Source organism: Oryctolagus cuniculus, chromosome 16, assembly GCF_964237555.1.
Source record: "Oryctolagus cuniculus chromosome 16, mOryCun1.1, whole genome shotgun sequence".
Taxonomy (NCBI): Eukaryota; Metazoa; Chordata; class Mammalia; order Lagomorpha; family Leporidae; genus Oryctolagus; species Oryctolagus cuniculus.
Genome location: NC_091447.1, coordinates 61,141,649 through 61,165,081, shown reverse-complemented (window position 1 = coordinate 61,165,081; position 23,433 = coordinate 61,141,649). Strand labels below are relative to the sequence as shown.

General features: G+C 49.0%; 3 long non-coding RNA genes and 1 pseudogene across 4 annotated transcripts in view; 2 read left to right on the top strand and 2 right to left on the bottom strand.

Moving 5' to 3' along the window:
• LOC138845632 (uncharacterized) overlaps positions 1-13,272 on the top strand; it is a 31,541-nt gene extending 18,269 nt beyond the window's left edge. For both annotated transcript variants that reach the window (XR_011382833.1, XR_011382835.1), the window contains one exon: positions 12,873-13,272. This is a non-coding gene — a long non-coding RNA (uncharacterized lncRNA). The remainder of the gene's footprint in view (positions 1-12,872) is intronic.
• On the bottom strand, positions 2,631-3,377 carry LOC127488460 (protein-L-isoaspartate O-methyltransferase domain-containing protein 1 pseudogene; annotated as a pseudogene).
• Positions 13,273-13,630: 358 nt separating the features above from the next.
• LOC138845631 (uncharacterized) lies at positions 13,631-20,982 on the top strand. The gene is made up of 2 exons (XR_011382831.1): positions 13,631-17,581; positions 18,493-20,982. It is a non-coding gene; the product is annotated as an uncharacterized lncRNA (long non-coding RNA).
• On the bottom strand, positions 18,073-21,134 carry LOC138845630 (uncharacterized). Its single transcript, XR_011382830.1, has 2 exons — positions 20,992-21,134; positions 18,073-19,429 (listed from the first exon to the last, which is right to left on the bottom strand). It is a non-coding gene; the product is annotated as an uncharacterized lncRNA (long non-coding RNA).
• Positions 21,135-23,433: the final 2,299 nt, after the last annotated feature.

Genomic DNA, 23,433 nt, shown 5'->3' with positions numbered 1-23,433 from the left:
TATCTACTTTTAAGTTTCGTTTATGGTAGGTATATTTAAAGGCCATTTTAACCACTTCGAAAGATGCATTACCACAGTCTCCTGCTGTGCAGTGCGGCAGGGGAACCCATTCCTCCTGCCTGTCAGAAACTGTACCCTCTGCCCAGTGTCTCCTTTCACCCCTGGCCTTCCATTTCTACTTTACCTTGTGGTAGCCACCCGTGTGCTCTCTGCTTGATGAATTTGTGGTTGTCAGAGTCCACATGTTACACAGAGAATGGATCTGTCTATCTGGCTTGCTTCCCTTAGACAATGTTGTCCCTTTCCCTTTAAGGTGGCAATTTTTTTCCTCCCATGAGACCATCATCTCTCACCACAGCATTTATGTCCTGTTCTGAACACGTGTTCTCACGTTTTGGAGACTTAGGCTGAGAATTTCTCAAACTTTTACGTTCTCGTTGCAGTTCGCTGTCAGTTCCTCCGATTCATGGCTCTCCTGCGTCTTACTGTAAGTAGTCAGGGGAGATCAAGCTGCTGCTTCAGTACTCTGCTTAGACATTGTCTCAGTTACATGTAGATCTTTATTGCTCACGCTAGACCTTCCACAGAGGATAGAACCAAGTTGCTTTAGAAGAAATGCCTTTCCTCCAGGTTTTGCTAACATGTTTCCCATTTCCTTCTGAGACACATGTGAATCACCCCCATGTCCATATTTCCTGTATATGCCTTAAAATCCTTGCAACCCGGATACCAGTATCCAGTTTCGGAGGCACTTCCTTATGTTTATGTAATTGTGACAAAAATACCTTACTTTTGATAATGTAATGTTTCTTAATCTACATGGACTGCCAGAGCAAAATACCATAGGCTGGGGTGTTTTGACAAAAGAAATTTTTTTTCTCACAGTTCTAGGAGCTGGGCAGTATGGTATGAAGCTGCTGACTGATTTGGCTTCTCATGAGAGCCAGGAGCTAGGCGCTTTCCCGTCATGTCCTCAGAGGCTCTTTGGGATGTGTGTGCAGTGGAAGGGTAGAAAGTTCTCTTTTTTCTTATACATCTTCTTCTTATACACTAATCCTACCAGGAAGGCCTCACCTCATAGCCAGCTATAACATGAATTCCCTTACAGAGACTTCCTCCAGATACCAGCACCATCGGGTAAAGGGCTTCCATTCATACATGATGGCACAGCCATTTTTTGGTGAAAAAATGAAATAAAAAAGTAAACTCATTTTGGTGCAGAGAATTCTGTAGCCATACATGGTTTTTCATAGTAAATGTTTTTCATGAAATTTTTGGAAAATCTTTTATATATGTGGATATGTGGATCCAATTTTTTTTTTTTTCAGCAAAATAAACATATCTTTGAATTCTGTTGTCCACAGTTGAGTTGAAGTAGCCGCATATTTGTGCGGGGCAGAAACCTTCCAGGAAAGGTGTGCTTGTGGTGATCCTGATTGGAGGCTCAGGGAAGGGTGTCATGATGGGAGCCAGCGGAGTGGAGTCGGGGAGGAACTGGTGAAGAGACCCTTTCCCCTGGGAGTGGAAAGTTTACTGACAGGAGACAACTTGCCTCTTGAAAGCACCATTGACACTGGCACAGAAAGGGCAACTCCTACCAGATTTCTCCTTTAGGGGTGGGATCATGGGGTCTTTGTATTGGGAGAATTCAGAGTAGACCAAGAGCACGAGCAGTTGCATAATATGAAGGCCACACTGGATGTGGGAGACGGGTTTGCAGTTTCTAGATTTCCAGTTGGATCAAGTTCTGTACTTTTCAAAAATGTGTATAACACTTCTGTAACTAGATTTTTTTGTTGTACTTTGTACTCTTGTGTGTGTGTGGCTGAAGTCTTTAGGAACCAAAGCCACGGTTTGTATTTCTGTGTTTTCTCTGATAACTCACTGTGAGGAGCAGTGAGGTGGCAGCAGCTGTAGTAGGCAGGGGAGCGCATACTTTAGTTTCCCAGGGTAAGCATGGCAAATCGCCACAGGTGGGGTTGTTTAAACATGGATTGATTTTCTCGTGATTCTGGAGGTTTGATCAAGGTGTGTGGTTGTGTGTTTTCTGGCATCTCTCTCTGGCTTCCGTCAGACATGATCTTGCCGTGTCATCTCACTATTTCCTTTGTTCATACGCATCCCTTGTGTCTCTTCTTACAGGACACCGGCGTGGGTTGAGGTCTCATACTTTTGTTTTCATTTGACTTTAATTATGTCTGACAATGATTTAAACCTTACGTAGAATCACATCTGAACCTTATCTACAATCAGCATAAATCTGAAGGAGTCAGAGAAGCATTTACAGGGCCCAAGGTCTCGAGTGTGGTTGCATTCCACTTTCAATTCACTCTGAGATGAAACAGCATTTTCCCAAGATTTAAAGAAAGATTTTTATAGAAGACACGCTTTTTAATTACTAAATATGTCATTTTCATACTGACAGAAATACTTTTTTCCCCACTATAAGTCACTCTGATGAGAGAATTCTTTTAACTCCTGAGGACTAAAGGAATTACCAGTCGGTGCTGTTTCTTGTCAGTCTAAGCTGTTTGTCTCTGACATATGTCAAGTCAGCTTTTAGAGGCCCGGGGAAGGGCAGCTTCCTGGTTTTCTCTGAATTCTGAGGCAGCTCTCCTGGCTTTGTGGTTTCACTGTGGGCTCTCTCCTCGTCTCATGCTCCTCACTGGAGACCGAGGAACAAGATTGCCCTCCAAGACGTGCGTGTTAGTTCTCTGTTTCACGTGCTTCCTCCTGGCTGGAGCCCTTTGAGGAATCTCCTTTCCCTGCGCCTCATCATTTGTGAGTTTTCCAAGTGTGGCCTGCAGGTTCCTGACAGCACGTGGGGCGTGCCGTTAGCATTCTTTGCCTGCTCGGGTGAACCTTCCAGACCCTGGTAAACCGTTATCATTCTTACTTGGCTGTGCAAGTGGAGCAGATGAAACAGCAAGGGTGTCTTGGCTGTCCCTGGTGTTTTGTCCAGTTGGCGTTGTCCGTGCTAACTGATCTGTAGGCGTGCTGGCGTGCCTCCCACCTTCACTGAGACTTTCGTGTAGTTTTCAGGGCGTCTCTGAACTCCAGCACCACAACATTCAGTCACACAGATGACTGTTGGAGGCAGTTACCAACCACAAACACAGGTTCACAGAACTCGACTTTCTCTAAGCTGCCCCTGTTTTTGATGAAGCTCTCCAGTGTTTCCTTGGCCTATCCCGACACGTCGAAGTTAAGCTCAAGCCCATGATTTATTCCAGCAGGACCTCAGATGCAGCCCACCATCATACATCAGTATCCAGTTCCACTTCCAAGGTTGAGAAGAGACACTCCTGGGTGAGCCTCAGTGCCTCCATAACGTCAGAATAAATGCAAGGTGCTGGCAGGTGTGTGTTTCCATGCATCCAGGCTGTTTTTATTTTAATGATGTATTCATTTATTTATTTGAAAGAGTTACAGAGAAGGAGAAGCAGAGAGATACATTCCATCCTCTGTTGGCCTCCTCAAATGGCCACAATGGTCAGGGCTGGGCCAGGCCGAAGCCAGGAGCCTCATCCGGGTCTCCCACATGGGTGCAGAGGTCCAAGGACTTGGGTCATCTTCCACCGCTCTCCCAGGCACATTAGCAGAGAGCTTGATCAGAAGTGGAGCAGCCGGGACTCAAACCAGCACCCGTATGGCAGGTTCCAGTTACCTGCTACACCACAGTACCAGCCCCCAGGCTAAGTCTTTGTAAACATTGTAGCCTTCCATGATCACTTGCTCTGAAGGCTTTCAATGTGGATATACTGAGCTGCTTTTTATCAGTTAAGTCGTCATTATCTTCTTTGCTCCTCCATGATAGTTTTCATATCAAATTATAAATTTTAAAATCTTGAAGAAAATTAGCAGAAATGGCTCTCCATAGTGTAGTGGGGTTCCTTTTTCTTTTAACATTGCAGTTGATTTCCTGATATAAACTAACCTTGCGGCACAGCGGTCAGGTCAGCCCACTGCAGTTAGGACTCAGCTTCACGGCAGCTGGCTGCTGCCACCACCACAGCTTGCTAGCTTTCATTTGCAGTGTGGCAGTTTTCTGGCAGAACTCCCATGGCCACTCATGCCCTGAGCTGGACTGTGGGGTAATGGCACAGGCAGGGACCTCACAGGGAGGCCCTGGCCAGGCAGACAACCAGATCCACGTGTGGGAGGGCGGCCACTTGTTCCTGGTCTTTGACTCACAGTCAAGCTTGCAAGAAGAATGAAAGTGCAGTGGCAACTAACAGTGCCAGAAGTGTGATGGAGAGGAGTGAAGTGGGCATTTGGAGATTCGAGGACTGACTACAGCCCCTGTCTCCACTGTGAGGAACAGCATGTTTTTCTTCTTACTGTTGAACTCTTTACTTGGGGTAAAGTTAATCTGATGAGTATAAAGTATACTGAAAGTAGATCATTATAATAATTTTTAAAGATTTATTTATGTACTGGAAAGAGTTTGGGCTGGCGCTGTGGCACAGGGGGTTAACGCCCTGGCCTGAAGTGCCAGCATCCCATATGGATGCCAGTTTGAGTCCCAGCTACTCCACTTCTGATCCAGCTCTCTGCTATGGCCTGGGAAAGCAGTAGAAGATGGCCCAAGTCCTTGGGCCCCTGCACCCGCTTGGGAGACCAGCTGTTGCAGTTAATTGAGGAGTGAACCATCGGATGGAAGACCTCTCTCTCTGCCTCTGCTCTCTCTGTGTAATGCTTTCAAATAAATAAATTAATTAAAGAAAGTTACACAGAGAGGAGAGGCACAGAGAGAGAGAAAGAGAGAGGTCTTCTACCCATTGGTTCACTCCCCAGTTGGCTGCAATGGCCAGAGCTGCACTGATCTAAAGTCAGGAGCCAGGAGCTTCTGGGTCTCCCATGCGGGTGCAGGGGTCCAAGACGTTGGGCCATCTTCTACCACTCTTCCAGGCCATAGCAGAGAGCTGGATTGGAAGTGGAGCAGCCAGGACTCAAACCAGCTTCCATATGGGATGCCGGCACTGCAGGCATTAGCTTTACCTGCTGTGCCACAGTGCCGGACTCCAACCCCTGTAATAACTGAGAGGGAATGAGAGGAAGGAGGGGGAAGGGTGGGAGCGTGGGTAGGAGGAAGGAAAGAATACAGAGTACCACTGTATTCCCAGCCCTCTATATATGAAATACATAAAATTTGCTTACCTTAAATTTAAAAAATGATAGGAATTAAAACTCAAGAAAATATTGTAAACTCTTTCAGTGTTGATGAAAATGAACAATTGAATATCTTTATTTAAAATACATCTAGGGTGGACATTTGGCCTGGTGGTGATGATGTAAGTGATGACACTCACACCCAACATCAGCTTCTGATTCTTGCTCCCAATGCTGTGTTCCTGGTAATGCAGTGCATGGGAGGCGGCAGCTTTGGCTTAAGAGGGTCCGTGACACCAACATGGAAGACCCAGGTTGAATTTCTGGCTCCTGGCCAGACCATACTGGTCCAGGACCATTGTAGGCATTTGGGGGAGTCAAGTTATTACCTGCCAGAATTAAGTGTCTCCCAGCCATGTATGATTTCTTTTTCTTCACTTAAAAGAAAAATACTTGATTGTGTTTTTTGGGAGAAACAAGTAAATAAAATACTTTGGGATCATTTTACAAAATTGAAGCCCATAAGAACTCTAAAGCCATTGCAGAAATATTATATAAACATGTACTCATACATTTTTAAAAAAATTTATTTGTTTGAAAGGCAGAGTTACAGAGAGAGAGAGAGAGAGAGGGGGGTCTTCCATCTGCTCCTTCACTTCCCAAATGACTATACAGCCAGAACTGAGCCAATTGGGAGCCAGAAGCTTCTTCCAGGTCTCCCACATGGGTGCGGGGGCCCAAGAACTTGGGCCATCTTCTACTGCTTTCCCAGGCCACAGCAGAGAGCTGGATCAGAAGTGGAGCAGCCAGGACTCGAACTGGTGCCCATATGGGATGTTGGCACTGCAGGTGGTGGCTTTACCCGTTAACACCACAGCGCCAATTCCAGCCCCAGGGACTAGAGATTTCAGAGGAATGTTAATACCCAGTAGAAGCTTCTGGTACAACAAGTGTCAGAAGAAAGGAAACAAATGGGAACAGGACACCTGCCAAGTCTCCACAGATACATGCCATAGATGGACTTCTAAACACCCCTGGGGAAGAAGCTGCCACTGAGCTAAAGGGAATTGCCTGATGTTGGAAGTGTGTCTGTGACTTCCAGCTGAGGAGTTCAAGGTGTGTTGCAGTGTGTGACCGAGTGTGTCTTGGGGCACAGCACATTTGTTGTGTGCCTTTGTGAGGAAAAAGTTGAGATAGAGAAAAACCACTCAGGGATTCTCCTGGTGACCAGTGAGAAAGATGCAAGACTCTGACTTAGAAAGGCCTCACGTTTCTCCCTACACCTTCCATGGCTTCCTCTTGTACCCTGTGTGTTACCCAGGAACCCCAGGGTCTGCAATTGCTTTAAAAAATGCATCTCACCAAGCTGCTGTCACAGGTAGCCCCTCCTATGCCCCGTTTCTTTTTCTGGGTAGGTGGGCTGGGGGTAGACATTGGGAACTAGAGTCAGGATCCTACGCAGCATCCCAAAGCTTTGCTCCTAGACTTTGGAAAATTTGGTCGTGGCCCTGAGTCACCTTCTGACTGCACAGGCGCGTGCTCTGCTGACCTTGCATGGGATAGCGGCTGCAAAGGGAGCCCGTGATCTCTGTGTGTGTGGGGGGGTGGTTAACTGCACCCACCTAGACCATCACTGCAACCTCTTGAACTGCAAAAGCTCCCGGTGCTTTGTGTGTTGACCCAGAAAGAAGGGTGAGAGCCATGAGCGCTTCATTGTTGTACCCGCAGGGCATTTCATGGCTGCCCTGGCCCCAGTATGGAGGCTGCGATGTGTGGGAGCACTTGGCGGCACTCACAGGCTGCAGGGACGTCTGGAGACCCACGCCTGGCGGGTACTGAGCAGCCCTGGTGCTGGGCAGCCATGATGTCTGTCCACCACGGGAGATTGCAAAGGCAGCAGAGTGCCCCAGCCTCTCCCGCCTGCCTGTATCCCTTCTTGCCATCACCCGCACTCTGCTTGGCTGCCACAGGAGACCCTGGCATGTGCCTGTGGCTGTGGTTAGAATCCCCGCACACTGGCCCTCAGCTTCTTGCATGTCAGCCCCAGTCCTCCCCATAACAGTATGGATGCAGGCTAGGGTACAGCTGCATGGAGCCCGGAAGGGGGGCATCCCAGTGGCCCCCTCTGCTCCATCACCTTCCCAAGGAAGGCACTTAGGCAGTCGGGGTGCTGTGTAGGTACATGGTAGCCGACAGCATGGGCACAGTGTTTTGGCGTACTACCCCAGGGGTCTGGCTCCTTACCTGAATGACAAGGACTTCAGCAACCACTCCTCATGAGACCCTCTGCAGGTAGCTAATGAGCTCCGCAGGCCAAGCTGGAGGCGCTGTGCCACCCACTGCACTGCCTGCTGCTGCACTGTGCCCTGGGTGCCCCCACAACGTACTTTGTGTGTGACTCATATTCTGTTCCCAGTTTGAAGACAAGCCCATGCCAATTCTTCCTGGCCCACATTATCCCCTTGTGCCCCTTGGAACCACAATTAAAGAAGATGGGTGGGGGCCTGGCTCTGTGGCATAGCAGGTAAAGCCGCTGTCTGCAGTGCTGCCATCCTATATGGGTGCCGGTTCGTGTCCCGGCTGCTTCACTTCTGATCCAGCTCTCTGCTATGGCCTGGGAAAGCAGTAGAAGATGGCCCAAGTCCTTGGGCCGCTGCACCCACGTGGGAGACCCAGAAGAAGCTCCTGGCTCCTGGCTTCAGATCAGCACAGCTCCAGCCATTGTGGCCAATTAGGGAGTGAACCAGTGGATGGAAGACCTCTCTCTCTCTCTCCCCACCCCCTCCTCTCCTTCTCTGTAACTCTTTCAAATAAATAAATGACTCTTAAAGGAATGATTTGACTGTTGAAGCACAGGGTTCGTGCAGGAAGACTCGCGAGGCCCACGCGGTCCAGTGGCATCCCTAGAGTCACACGTTGGTGAATGTCAGATCTGCCTTAGCCCTGTACTGGTCCCACTGGCTGCTGACATCCCATACCAGCCCTGCTGTCCTCACTCATATCAGACATAGGCAAAGAAGGCACAGCAGCCTCTTGTAAACCAGTGTCATTCACCACTGACCACCCTTCTGGTCTCCAGTCAACTGCCCACTGCCTGGCTCTGCTGAGTGGACCACAGCACAGTCTGAGGTCAGAAGTGGTGACAGCTAAGGAAGGAATCACTGAATCGTGCCATTCCCAGCGTAGGACAAAGTATATGGAATCAAGTTGGAGTTGTGGGAGTTTCTGTGACCCCCCTCCCCAGCCAAGTCACGTTGTGTGGATCGTGTGTCCACTGAGAAGACCCACTGTGGTCTGGTGGTATTTTATCTCATTGTGGGAATGAGTGTCCTTAACCCAGAGTGTAAGGCCTTGAAACATCTCCTCACATGTCACCCCTTGCTTTGTCACCACTCTTGGTCACTTTCTGAATAATTTCATTCCTAATTAGCTTCCTTTATTTTTAAGGGCCATCAGGACATCTTCCAGTTTTCTTTTTCACTTCTACTCTCCTTTCCACTAATCTGTTAGTTCTTTGATTTGAAGATCTTCTACAAGTGCACTGTAAAAGTTTATGGAAAATGGATTTTTAAAAAATATTTATTTGAAGGCCAAGCCAGAGAGAGAGAGACAGATCTTCCATCCACTGGTTCACTCCCCAAATGGCTGCAACAGCCAGGGCTGGGCCAAGCTGAAGCCAGGAACCAGGAGCTCCCCCTGGGTCTCCCACGTGGTTTCGGGGACCCAAGCACTTGGGCCATCCTCTGCTGCCTTCCCAGCCGCATCAGTAGGGAGTTGGGTCAGAAGTGGAGCAGGCAGGACTCGAACCAGCACCATGGGATGCTAGCACTGCAGACAACGGCTTAACCTTCCCTGCCACAGTGCCGGCCCCAGAAAATGGATTTTAAAAATAATTTTTGGTGCAAAGCAGTTTGAATTGACACAGGTCTTTTCTTCCCCGAAATATCCTTCATTACACTTTGGAAGACTCTTGATATTCATGACTTTGCACAAGATTTTCCCAAAGATTAACATCATCCAAATGCATTTAACAGAAACTTCTTGAGGTACCCTTGTATTTATTCTATCATAAGATAAGTAGAGCTAGTAATCTAGTGCCAGAACTGATTGAAATGGGTGTTTTGTGGGGCTTACATGTATCTGTTTGTAGAAGCAAGTGTGACCAGAGATTTCTATCTAAAGTGTTGCTCTTGTCTGGTAACCTTGTTAGGTGGGTCCCGGCCTCTCCCAGGACCAGCTTGGAGGAACCTTTTTCACCTTGTTTCAAGGGTACTGTTGGCTTCATTATGAAGTTCTGGGAGGAATATGATGAATTTAATGCCCAGAAAGACTTCCACCCAGTAATGTCCCATCTTGGAGCAAAATGGAGGGCTCATACCAAATACTTAAAAACTCCAGTGTGAATACAGACTGGGCTCTTGGTCTTTTACTGAGGTGTCTGCTTGGTCTAGCAAGTGTACTCTTCTTTAGACTTGGCTAACAGACTTACTGCTCTTCCCTGTCTCACGTTCGAATTCTCTCTTGTGCAAAGAAAGCCATCTCTGATCAGCCATCTCTGATGACGTGTTGACTTTCATTCTCACAGTTCTGTGAGTTGAAGGTTACACTTTCTTATTCACTAAGTTAATGAGTGCAGCTTGGTTTTAAATCCCAGATCACATGGGCAGCAAGAGAATGAGTCAGAATTCTATATCAACTCTCAGATGTATCACATATCATCTGCCTGTTCCCTCTTAGTCTCCCCACTTTTTTAGTTTGTTTAATATGGCTTTCAAATGGGTTAGCTCATTTGCTGATAACATTGCCTGATGAAATAAATGGGCAGGTGTACTATCATTTAAAATAGAAACTGATTCAGAAAGGCTAGCTTACAGGACTGGTGCTGTGGTGTAGTGGGTAAAGCCGCTGCCTGCAGTGCTGGCATCCCATATGAGCGCTGGTTCGAGACCCGGTTGCCCCACTTCAGATCCAGCTCTCTGCTATGGCCTGGGAAAGCAGTAGAAGATGGCCCAAGTGTTTGGCTCCCTGCATCTACATGGGAGACCCGGAAGAAGCCCCTGGCTTCGGATCGGCACAGCTCCAGCCATTGCAGCCAATTGGGGAGTGAACCAGTGGATGGGAGACCTCTCTCTCTCTCTGCCTCTGCTGTCTGAGAGTCTGTAACTCTCACTTATAAGTAAGTAAATAAATAAATCTTTTTTTAATTTATTTTTTTATTTTTTATTTTTTGACAGGCAGAGTGGACAGTGAGAGAGAGAGACAGAGAGAAAGGTCTTCCTTTGCTGTTGGTTCACCCTCCAATGGCCGCCGCAGGGCCCAAGCACTTGGGCCATCCTCCACTGTACTCCCTGGCCACCAGCAGAGAGCTGGCCTGGAAGAGGGGCAACCGGGACAGAATCTGGTGCCCCGACCAGGACTAGAACCCGGTGTGCCGGCGCCGCAAGGCGGAGGATTAGCCTAGTGAGCCGCGGAAATCTTTTTTTTAAAAAGGCTAACTTATGTCGTGCCATGGAGCCATGAATGAAATTGAGTGAATTTCTAACACAGTGGTTTGAGACTACCAGTGCCAAGTGAGAGGCATTCCTGTGAGGCAGAGAAACTCCAAATGCTGGAGCTCCCTGCAGATTTTTTTATTGGAAACAAATTTTTGAAAAAATGTAGTTAACCTTGTAGAGATGAAGGTAAAAAAATAAATGAATACCATGGTAGGGGAGGGGCATGTCAGCTCTGGGGCAGAAGATGGCACCAGTCGTAGGGGACGGCTGGCACTGACCTTGTAGCTATGGTGAACTTGAGCTCTGGGGCGGGGGAGCAGGTGTTCCTGGCATCAGCCCTGCTATTAACGGAGCTGCTGTTTTGGCTGTGGTCCAGACCCACAACTGGTGCCAGAGCTTGCAGTGGCTCCGGAGTTGCTTCTGCTGAACTTGACTAAGCTTCTGGATCTGGAATTTTTGGTAGAGTTTTCTGGCGCTCTGGAGCTGGTTGCCGCAATGGGTTTGGCTTTAGATCACAGCCCCTTAGATTTACCTACACCTGGTATCTGCCCCTAATCTGGTGGTGGAGTTGGAGTTGGGGGTGGCCCACGGTCTTGGTGTGGTTTTGAGCTTGGGCTGGCCCTGGCCCTGAAGCTCCCTGAGGAGTAATGGTCACAGCCTGGACTGCCTTTCTGTTGCCTCCTGACAACAACCAGAACTCTTCCTTATGCTTTCACTGAAGCCTCAGTCCAGAAATCCCACACCTACACTCAGGAAGTCTTCCCAGACAGCAGTAAACACAAGAGTGATCTGGGGCGCTAGTTTGAGTCCCGGCTACCAACTTCCTATCCAGCTCTCTGCTGTGGCCTGGAAAAGCAGTAGAAGATGGCTGAAGCACTTGGGCCCCTGCACCCACATGGGAGACCCGCAGGAAGCTCCTGGCTCCTGGCTTTACATTGGCTCAGCTCCAGCTGTTGTGGCCATTTGGGGAGCGAACCAGCAGATGGAAGACCTTTCTCTCTTGTCTCTCCCTCTCACTGCCTGTAACTCTACCTCTCAAGTAAATAATTTCTTTTCTTAAAAAGTGATCTGAATGTGTTATTGCTCCTGAACTCTGTCACCCCTACAACTTTGGGAACCTCTGCTCTGTGTGGCTCGGCCCCATCCCCACTTTGCACTCTTCCTGTACCCATGATAGTCCTCTTCACCTTTGTATTCTGTCTGCCTCAGTGAGCTCTGGATGCTCCAGCTGCCATAGGAGAAAGTGAGCCCTGCACTCCCAGCCAGAGCCAGGCATGGTAAAGCTGCGGGTAGGCCACCAGCGCTTTGAAACTGCAAAATGCTGGTGGCTGTTAGAAATCCACTGGGTATCGCTAGGACACCTCTGGTGACCTGGTATCCAGCCACTCCTACCCTAGAGTGTCCAAAAGTACAGATCCAACTCAAGATCACCCCAAATGTACAGACCTTTCAGAGAAAGACCTTTCACTATGAAGAGTATGGCAAAGCCTCCATAGTGGGGGCCAGAACCATGGCCCACTTGGCTAATCCTCTGCCTGCGGCGCCGGAAACCCACATGGATGCTGGGTTCTAGTCCCGGTTGGGGCGCCAGATTCTGTCCCGGTTGCCCCTCTTCCAGTCCAGCTCTCTGCTGTGGCCTGGGAGTGCAGTGGAGGATGGCCCAAGTGCTTGGGCGCCTGTACCCATGTGGGAGACCAGGAGGAAGCACCTGGCTCCTGGCTTTGGATCGGCACAGTGCTGGCCATGTTGGCCATTTGCGGGCTGAACCAACGGAAGGAAGACCTTTCTGTCTCTCTGTCTTACTGTCTGTAACTCTACCTCTCAAATAAATAAATAAATCTTAAAAAAAGAAGCCTCTATAGCGGGAAGTCAAGAATTAAAGATCTGGGGCCAGCGCTGTGGCGTAGCAGGTAAAGCTGCCGCCCACAGTGCCCAGTGCTGGCATCCCATATGGGTACTGGTTCGAGTCCCGGCTGCTTCACTTCCAATCCAGCTCTCTCCTAAGGCCTGGGAAAGCAGAAGATGGCCCAAGTCCTTGGGCCTCTGTACCCACACAGGAGACCTGGAAGAAGCTCCTTGCTTCTGGCTTTGGATCAGTGCAGCTCCAGTTGTTGTGGCCATCTGGGGAGTGAACGAGTTGGGGGAAGACCTCTCTCTCTCTCTCTCTCTGCCTCTGCCTTTCTGTAACTCTGCCTTTCAAATAAAAAAATAAATAAATTTTTTAAAATTAAGAATTAATGATCTGATACTCTCTCCCTTCTTCAGGGTATCCTGACATATCTGTGTGCCTGCCACCCCACCCTCTGGAATGTCAGTTCTGTGATTAAGAAATGGCAGTGTTGGGGCCCACACTGTGGCGCAGCAGGTTAAAGCCCTGGCCTGACACACTGGCATTCCATATGGGTGCTGGTTCTAGTCCTGGCTGCTCCTCTTCCAATCCAGCTCTCTTTCTATGGCCTGGGAAGGCAGTAGAAGATGGCCCAAGTCCTTGGGCCCCTGCAGCTATGTGTGAGACCCAGAAGAAGCTCCTGGCTCCTGGCTTTGGATTGGCGCAGCTCTGGCCATTGTGGCCATTTGGGGAGTGTACCAGTGGATAGAAGACCTCTCTCTCTGTCTCTGTCTCTTTCTGTAACTGTATCTTTCAAATAAATAAAATAAATCTTAAGAGCCGGCGCCGTGGCTCAATAGGCTAATCCTCCACCTTGCGGCGCCGGCACACCGGGTTCTAGTCCCGGTTGGGGCGCCGGATTCTGTCCCGGTTGCCCCTCTTCCAGGCCAGCTCTCTGCTATGGCCAGGGAGTGCAGTGGAGGATGGCCCAGGTGCTTGGGCCCTGCACCCCATGGGAGACCAGGAAAAGCACCTGGCTCCTGGCTCCTGCCAGGATCAGCGCGGTGCGCCGGCTGCAGCGGCAGCCATTGGAGGGTGAACCAACGGCAAAAGGAAGACCTTTCTCTCTGTCTCTCTCTCTCACTGTCCACTCTGCCTGTCAAAAAAAAAAAAAAAAAAAAAATAAAAATAAAAAAATAAAAGAAATGGCAGTGTCAGGTCATTGCACCAGCACTCAGTAATTGCTCTCTGACAAACAGGAGAACAAAAGCCTATGTTCTGGCCTGGACTCACTGGCGTGGTTTACCTGGAGGGGTGCTGCCCCTGTGGAACAGCACTGAACGTGGAACAAGGACACTGGGTTAGAGATGGAATGTTTCTCACTGGGATGTGAGATCCCTTTGCACTCTTGTCCCTAAACCCAGCATCCGTGTGCTGAGAACTTGACCCAAGGAGCACTATCAGCCCAGTTGTCAGTGATCCACTGAGATTGGCCACCTTGTTCACTCAAGGTTAGGGAGGAGGCTGGCCTCTTCTGACAAAGTCGGCCTACAGCAGTTCCCAGCTGCTCTGAGAAATGCTCTATCACTCAGGAACCTAAGGGTCAAGACTCCTGACAACTGGCTTAAGGAAACATCTTCCATATCTAGGGACACAGCAAATGATTGCAGAGACATGGATTATTCAAAAGTCAGAATTACACACACACACACACACACACACACAGAGAGAGAGAGAGAGAGAGAGAGAGTCAGTCTTCCATCTGCTGGTTCATTCACCAATTGGCCACAACAGCCAGAGCTGAGCTGATCCGAAGCCAGGAGGCAGGAGAGAGAGAGAGATAGAGAGAGAGAGAGAGAGAGTCAGTCTTCCATCTGCTGGTTCATTCACCAATCGGCCACAACAGCCAGAGCTGAGCTGATCCGAAGCCAGGAGGCAGGAGCCTCTTCTGTGTCTCCCATGCAGGTGTGGGGGCCCAGGACTTGTAGCACTCAGGAACATGCTGACAAAGGAGAGAAGCAATGGGAATGTTACAGGCAGGGTTTGTGCCTGAATTAATTTTCCAGACGCTTGTCTTTTACTCATATAAGAATTCTAAGCACAGACCCAAACACAGCATGCGGTGTGGTAAACTTTATTTTTTACCAAATGGGAAAAATACACAGGCCCATTAGGGCTTCATTTGGGGAGAATGAGGCCAGAGAAAGGGGATTATCATACCCTGCTCTGCTCGTCCTGAGTCCACATGGAGGAGAGAGCATGCTTCCATTCTTCTTAGCTTTTTATGCGCTTGGAAGCATGGAAGTGTTGACACGGTACCACTGCCACATCCCCAGTAAGAGGAGATACTTCCTAGGGGAGGGGTCCTCTGATTGACAGGTTGATGAACATGACAAAGCTCAGCTCATGACCTTAAACTGATCTATCTAATCTTTACTACATCAGGAAGAGTCTCCCCCCAGGGGCATGGTTTAAGGAAGACCAATCCATGAGGCTTGAGTTACGACAATGAAGGCAACCAGTGTGGCTCTGATCTACTTTACAGTGTGGAATTGCATCCCCACGTAGTCATAATTTCAAGACAGAATTGGGCTAGTGTTGTAAAATCTAGGAACGATGGTATAGATGGGAAAGTATACATGGTGGGCAGACAGGAGAAGGGTTGCAGGAAATAGCAATTGCTTGTCACTTCATTTTTCTTCTGAGACTAGTTCTCTTGGGTCAATGTCAGGACGTGGCACTGGTTTTGTTTTAGTGGGACTAAGACAGATGGAGTCCTGGTCCTATTGAGCCATAACTGTTTGGCTGTGTACAGGACAGGGGAAGGAGGCAAGAGCACCTGTGTTTGCCTTCATTCTGACTCTGCCTCCACCTTCTGCCCTGCTATGAGCTGTGGGTCTCTCAGTTCTCCTTGTTCATTCCTCTGCATCTGTTATCTGTCTCTCTCTCTCTGTTTCCAAGGTCAGGTGGTTGGGATTTGCTGATTTATTTATGTTTTCTGTGTTGTAAGAATTTGCAGTCTGCCTGCCCAGGAACACACTAGCACGGGAAGTGCTGGTTTGCTCTGTGTACTCTTTTGTTTGATGTCTTTGGCTGGATGAGTGCAGTAAGGAATCAGGGCTAAGGCCAGGTGATAAGCAGAGACTGCTGATTATGTATTTCAAAGCTGAACTTCTCAGCTTTTATCAACTTCCCATCCATCTCCTCCCACTGAGGTTGGAGAGGGGGCAGAGAGAAAGCAGTTACCACTGAGCTATGGAATACAAACTACATGCCTCCAGCTATACCATGCTTTTGCTTCACTTAATGCTCAGAACAGCACCTTGAGGTCGCTACTATCATTCTTCAGCTCATAGTAGAGAAAGCTGGGCTCCAAAGATGATAGATGAATTTCTCCAAGGTCTGCACGCAGTAGTCTGTGGAGCCGAGATGAAAACTTTTCTAGCTTGCTTTGACCTTAGCTGAGATGTCCCTAACCACAGAGCTCCCCTGACAGGTGCGCTAGGTTTTGCTCCTGGCCATGTCACCAATGTGTGTGACTACTAATGCAGACATTTCCCTGGGCCTCAGTTTCTCCTGGCGAACTCCAGGTATGATGGCACTTGTCCTGCCCTACTTCTGAGACTGCCATGAAGGTTAAATTCCTTGGGGGAAATGGAATAATAAGGAGCCATTATCCTGGTGTGTGTGGGTGGTGGGTGTGGAATAGCTGATCCATGAGTTGGGCTGCCTGGGGTCCAGTCATGGCTGTAGCCATCCCTGCTTCTGTGATGTTGGATGAATGAATTCAAGTTTCCCGACCTCAACTGCGAAATGACGGAGGTGGCCTCCAAGGGGCCATCCAGTTCTTTGGGTCTGTGATCCCTTACCCTCTCTCAAGTCCAAGGCCCTGTACCTGCTGCTGGAGTGATCTGGCCCCACTAAGCCATCTTCCTGTGCTATGCTCGCATTGCCTGGGTCTGAAAGGCTGTGACATGAACAAGAAGCCAGAGTCAAATGGTCTTTGTGTCTGACGATCCGCAGCAGCCGGCTACCTTCACAGTGTCGGTTCCAGGCATGCCCCTTGTCTTAATGGGGACTGAATGTGCTTTGACTGCCTGTCTACAAGTAGCACCACCCCACTCCCATTTCTCCCTTCTAAAGAAAACTGAGTGACACTGGCTTCACTTGGATTCTTCTAATGCTGCTCTTAGGAACTAGAGGAAGGGCTTGGTCCAGGGTTTGGGCTGTAAAGCAGCTCATGGTAATGGCGGCTTGACAGCATCTGCATTCCTAAAATGCCACATTCCCAGCAACGTCTCGAATTCACAAAGCACCACTGTATTGGGAATCAACCATGTGCCAGGTTCTGTACAAGACACCAGGAAGGGTGCAGTCAGGCTGATGAGAAGCTCACAGATTAATAGATGAGCTTAATTATGTGTATCCCTAAGACACAAGGGCATCCAGAATATTATATCCTCAGATTCTCAAAACTTCTAGCAGATAACGCAGGGCACTATCATTTTCATTTTACAGATGGACAGACTGAGTCATGTGAGAACCTGTGGGACCATAGGGCTATTAAAGGGGAATAAGAATAGAGGTGATGGCCAGCGCCGTGGCTCACTAGGCTAATCCTCTGCCTTGCGGTGCCCGCACACCAGGTTCTAGTCCCGGTTGGGGCGCCAGATTCTGTCCCGGTTGCCCCTCTTCCAGGCCAGCTCTCTGCTGTGGCCAGGGAGTGCAGTGGAGGATGGCCCAAGTGCTTGGGCCCTGTACCCCATGGGAGACCAGGAGAAGCACCTGGCTCCTGCCATTGGATCAGCGTGGTGCGCCGGCTGCAGCGGCCATTGGAGGGTGAACCAGCGGCAAAGGAAGACCTTTCTCTCTGTCTCTCTCTCTCACTGTCCACTCTGCCTGTCAGAAAAAAAAATGAATAGAGGTGACAATGTTAGAGCATCTGGTGATAGGATGTGGACAGGTTCTCACCACACAGGATGGGGAGTCACTGGGAGAGGAGCATCATGGGAGGACCTTGCTCTCACGGTCAGCTTGCTCTCGGGACTGTACTTCTGTGGAGAGATTGGAAGCCCAAGGATCTGATGCAGACTAGCTCTGTCCCCAGGTGACCTACTGGTTGAGCAAGATGGAGCTGTTCTTCAGGGTAAGCAGAGTCACAAGGGAATGAAATTGGTTTCAAATATTCCTAGCAAACCTGCCTTAGGAAGGTTCCAGAATGGTGAGCTAGGGCTTGATTGGTAGCCCAGGAGATCTCCCCCAGAGCTTTGCTCCAGTATCCTGAGTGAGTTGGCTCTGCAGAGCAGCTGAGTGTCTTCCCAGCACATCTGCCCTCTCTGGAGGGTCTCACTGGAGTCCCTGGGGTGTTGCAGCATCTTGACTTCTTTCAAAAGCAGAGCTGGAAGGCACCTTTGCCAAATTCCTTCGCTAACAAGCAGTCTTTTCTCTGGCATCCCTGGCCTTCTGCTGGAATCATTTAGCACAGGAGTGAGTGCACACATACACACAGAAGTAGGAGATGCTGGGGCGGTGTGTTTTGTTGCATGGAGAGAGGAAGCGATTCTCTCCCACTTTCCAGCTACCTCTCTCCAGATACCTGGTTTTGCCACCCTTGCTCTTTCCTTTCCTGGCCGCCTTCAGGTTTCAGGAAGGACTCCCTGCTCTGGGCCCTGAGGCCGCATTGTCCCAGCATCCTACAAGGCAAACACTAGGATTTTCTGTGAGGCAGGTCAAGCCTCCAGGGGCTGAGAATCAGAGGGGAGAAGGAGTAGATCAAGAGGTGGGGGCAGGACAGGGGTTCATTAGGCAGGTGTATGTAGAGTTGTTAAAGTATGGGATCTAGAGGTGGATTATCCCAGCTCAGAACACTGCAGCTTCTGTGCCTCTGTTGCCTTTCCCACAAAAGGGGGACATTCTACAGATTCAGTGCTTGCTTATCTATGAATTAATTGAAACAGAACTGGAGATATAGCACGCATGCAACAGCTATTAGCCATAAGTGGTTTTTAGTGTGGCTTCTAGGAACTGGGCTTAGGATGACTTGTTTCTGACTCCCAGGCTTCTGCCCGTCCTGATAAGGGGCCATGGAACATTCTCAAGTGCTCTCTCCATGGATCATCGGCTCAGCCTCAGACCAGTGTGGTCAGCCCCGCGGCCTTGGAGAGCTCTAGAAAGTACCGCCTGTGCCTCTGTGGTTCCCTGAGGGCTTATTTCCCAGTGGTCTTCTCCACACGGGGTGCATAATGGACTAGTGTGGGGAAGAATGGTAAGGTGTCCCTGTGCGTCATAGTCAAGAACAGCTGCGCCTGCCAGGGGGAATTGGGGCAGGTCGACGAGGTTGGCAGCACCCGAGAGAAGGCGCTTCACGCTTCCAGCAAGAGCAACCTCCCCACCAACATCCAGCAATGCAGCCAGACAAAGAGGCTCAGGAGGCTCAGCAGCCCAAGGCACAGGGAATCACTGAGATTCTAATCATTGAAAACTCTGGTATACTGGGAAAGGAAACGAGAGTGGAAAGATCCAGGCCAACTCTGGAGAAGCAGAGAATTAAAAATAGTGGAACTTTGGATCTTTTTTTCTTCTCTCTCTGGATGGTGGAGGCAGACTGAGGATGGCCGGTGCTGTCCGGGACACAAGAAGCATGTGTTTTGTCTTCTCCGGGAGGAGAAGATACATGTGAATGAAATTTTCTGGGTCACTGCCCAGAGCACTCACTCACTGCACACAGATCAAGGGCTCCCTTGTCACCAGAATCCCCTATGCCCCCACCAGCCTCTGCCTACAGGTGACACTTGAAGAATTTGATCCTTGTGCACCTACAGTAGCATTAGACTGGGCACTGAGGAATGACGAGAACACCATTCCAGGCATAGGAGGGGATTGAGGCTGAGAGACTGGGTATAGGAGACAGACATCATTCTTAAAGATTTTTAATTGACACATGATAATTGTCCATATTTATCAGGTCTGGTGTGATGTTTCAATATATGAAGACCTGGAAGGAGTTACCACTCAAGTGGCTGCAGCCCTGGAACTGAGACTCTTCTGGGAGAGTGGAAACATCGGTCCCCAGTTCCTCTCCCCTCCTGACACAATTCCATAGGGCGGGAAGGCAGACAGCGTCTGACTTGTCTATGAACTGAGTGTCCGGTATGGGCTGACTCTTGGTTTACATTTGCTAGGGAACCTCAGCCGCCCACCCGCCTCCCTTCCTTCCTGGGTTGGCCACAGTGCCAACACCCCAGGCTAGTTTGGACTCTACAGTGCACGCCTACGGCATCTCACCCTCACAAGGGCTGAGTCTGTCTCTCTCTCACACATACACACACACACACACACAAGCCCGGCCCCTTGACTGCTGGGGGAAGCAGGATGGAGTTTTCCTGGAGACTCAGGTTTGGGACTGATCTCCAATGGAACCCACACCTCCTCTTCCTCTTCCAGCACCCAGCTCCCAGCCCCTGCCCACATACACACGCTGCTTCCTCTCTCTCTCTCCAGAGCCAGGACCCGTGGGTCTCTTCCTCCCAGGGTCAGTGGACTAAGGACCCCACCCCACCAAATGGGCTGTGTTCTTCCCCATGTTTGCCAGCCTGGCCTTCTTGGGAGGGGGCGAAGTGGACCCTCCCAGAAAAGAGGGGCAGCATCCTCTTTGTGGGACCCTTCCAGGGCCCCTTCCTATTTCTGCAGCCCCACCTGCCCCAGCGTACAGACCAGGAGGAAAGTAGGGGCGGTGGCCAGGACTGGCTCCTGGACAGCCATGAGACAGGTCTGGCCCACGTCGTAGGCTAAGCCATTTTCCACACTGTTGTGTGTGGTGCTGCTTTTGAAAACAGCATCCATGAAAGTGAGACAGCTGGCCCTGCGTGCATCCACTGTGTTAACACAGGGATGAGTGCCGGGCCTGCAACATTTTTGATGCTGTGATTGGCTTGGTTGGGTCTCTTTCTCTGTTCAATTAGCTGCTGTATATTTGCATTGCTCTCAGACGAGACAGAGTCTCTGGTCTCCGGGGACTGTCTTCTACTTTGCGGGGACCCTGCCCCAGCCTAGCCCAGCCGAGGGGTATGTGCAGCCTACTCCAATGCCTGGAGCCCTTCTTAGAAGAAAACTTCACATGCTGGGGACCTTGGAGAAGCTTCCAGCCTCACCTTGGTCCTGACCTTGCAGCCTGGGGTCCAGGGCTGTCTGCAGCCCAGCTTCCCAGCACCTGTGCCCAGCCCTGGGCTCTCCATGGTGCCCTCTGAGCACCCAGCAGTGTTACAGTTGCTCCAGCCTTCTGCCAGCTTTACAATCCGTAACTTGAGCAGCTTTGCTGTACATGTGATGAAAACGTCACGTATGATGATAGAAACCCATGTACATAGCTCCGTGTACATATTTATACAGACACACGCATTCCTATTCCACAGACAGCACGCACGGCATCTCTTCGGCATTCTAAGTTCATGTTTTTTTAAATCCTTGGAAATACGGCTTTGGAAACCTTTTCTTCCCCTCCCTCTTTTCTATGTAATAAACATTCATGTGACCTTTAAAAAAAAAAAATATGAAGACCGAATGTAATGCTCAGAACAGAATAATAGGCATTATCTATCACCTCAGACCTTTATCAATTTGTTATGGTGATTAGAACATTCAGAATTCTCTCTTAATAGCTACTTTGGAATACATAATAAATTATTATTGTTAACTGCCGTTGCCCTGTTATGCTATAAAATGCTAGAAACCAATTCTTCTATATAACTATGTTTGTACCCATCAAGCTGGTGTACATAGTTTTTTCTCCCCATTCCCAGGACCTGGTAACCATTCTCTCTGCTTCTGTGAAATCAACATTTTAGCTTCTAGATATGAGACAGCACATGTGGTATTTGTCCTTCTATGGCTGGGTTATTTCACTTAGCATGCCCTGCAGTTCCATCCATGCTGCAAGTGACTGGATTTTTTAAGATTTATTTTATTTATTTGAAAGGCAGAGTTACAGAAAGAGAGAGGAGGACAGTGTGTGCGAGAGAGAGCAAGAGAGAGACAGAGAGAGATCTTCCATCTGCTTGGTTCACTCCCTAAATGGCTGCAATAGTCAGAGCTGGGCCAGGCCAAAGTCAGGAGCCTGGAACTCCACCTGAGTCTCTCAAGTGAATATCAGGGGTCCAAGCACTTGGTCCATTTTCTGATGTTTTCACAAACACATTCACAGGGATCTGGATCAAAAGTTGAGCAGTCAGGACTGGAACTGGAGCTCAAATGGATGCCAGAGTTGCGGGCAGTGGCTTAACCCACTGAACCACAACAGCAGCCCCCAGAATTTCATTCATTTTTCTAACTAAATAGGATTCCATTGTATATAATATTCATCTGTTCGTGTGTCAATGGACACCTAGGAAACTTCTCTGTCTTAGCCATTGTGAATAATGCTGTGATAACAATGAGATCACAAGTATCTACAGAAGAGGGACAGTATTCACTGCACAAGGCATTCTCAAGGGGAAGGTGCTCAGCAGAGTGGTTTCACCTGGGGCTTTGGCATTTGGGGTAGGGGAAGATGGGTCATGGACCAGCTCTTAAGAGTGAGGGAAAAGATGCCACCAAGAAGACGCTGGCCAGGATGGAGCTGGGAGAGCAGCAGTCCAGCACAAGGTGCCTGCCAAACTAAGCCAGCCTATAGGCATCAGAGTGGAGAAAGGAGTTAGGGGAATTACTATCAATCAGGTCCTCATTATGCCAGGCAGGTGCCATGGTCTCCCTTTCACAATAGCTACCTTTGAATGAGCATCCATTGAGTCTCAGGTACTTTCTGTCCATGAACTCACTTACTTCACAGTGATTACTCTGTGATTACTCTGTGAGTTGGTCATTAAAATCTCCACTGTTAAATTAGGCAACAGGAACTCAGAAAAGTTAAGTGGCTTGCCTGAAGTTACACAGCTGGTGCAGACCCAAAATTTGAAACCAGTTCTGACCGACTTTAAAGTTAGTGTTTGCTATGTTAGTCAGTCAGTCATTCCTCAGTGCCAACACTCCCCCAGATCTTGGGCACAAGAGATTCCATAGGAAAAAAGGACGTCCTGACTGTTAGTCATGATAGGACAGCATAAATTCTGTAACAGGTACCATCCAAATCTCAGGGGTTTAAGGTAATCAATAACTCTAGTCAGTGTCACAGTCTGGTGCTGCTTGGAAAGGGTGGGGGTGGGTTTGGTTGATGGACTACTTGTGCAGTCATTCTGGGGTCCAAGTTCATTTCATGGTGTTTCTTGTCCATCTTTTACATCCTTAGAATCTCTTATTGAGTCCTCTGTAATCTGCCAACAGATAAGGGAAAAGGGAATATAAAGGCAGGCATTTGGCACAGCAGTTAAGCTGCCCCTTGGCACACCCTCATCCAATTCCAGAGGGCCTGGTTCAAGTCCCAGGACTTCACCTCCAATTCAGATTCCCTCTAATGCACACTCTAGAAGGTAGCAAGTGATGAGATTAAGTCCTTGGGGCCCTGACCCCCCATGTGGGAGTTTCAGTCTCCCAACTTTGGCCTGGCCTATCCCTGGCTGTTGGTGGGTATTTGAGAGTGAAGTAGCAGATGGAAGATTCTCTCTCTCTCTCTCAAATAAATACATACATAAAACTCCAGAGTATAGGGTGTGGGCCCATCTGTTCAACTTCCAAAGGGCCTGGGGAATGTACTTCAGTGGTGAGCCCAATGAGAAGAGGAAATGGATTCAGTGAACATCTGTGCAGTCCCCAGAGTATCAGCTCTGCTGATTTCTTGTTTGCGATCTTGGATGGGGTACTTAACCACTCAATGCCTTCACTTCTTCATCTATATAGCATTAAGGTAACGATATCATCTATGTTATGTGACAAGATTAAGCAAGGATTAATACACGTGAAACATTTAACACAGAGGCTAGCACACAGTGAGCACTTGATAAATGATATCAAGCTGTACTCGCGCCATCTTTTAGACACCATAATGCATGTTAGTGTAGAAGTCCTCAG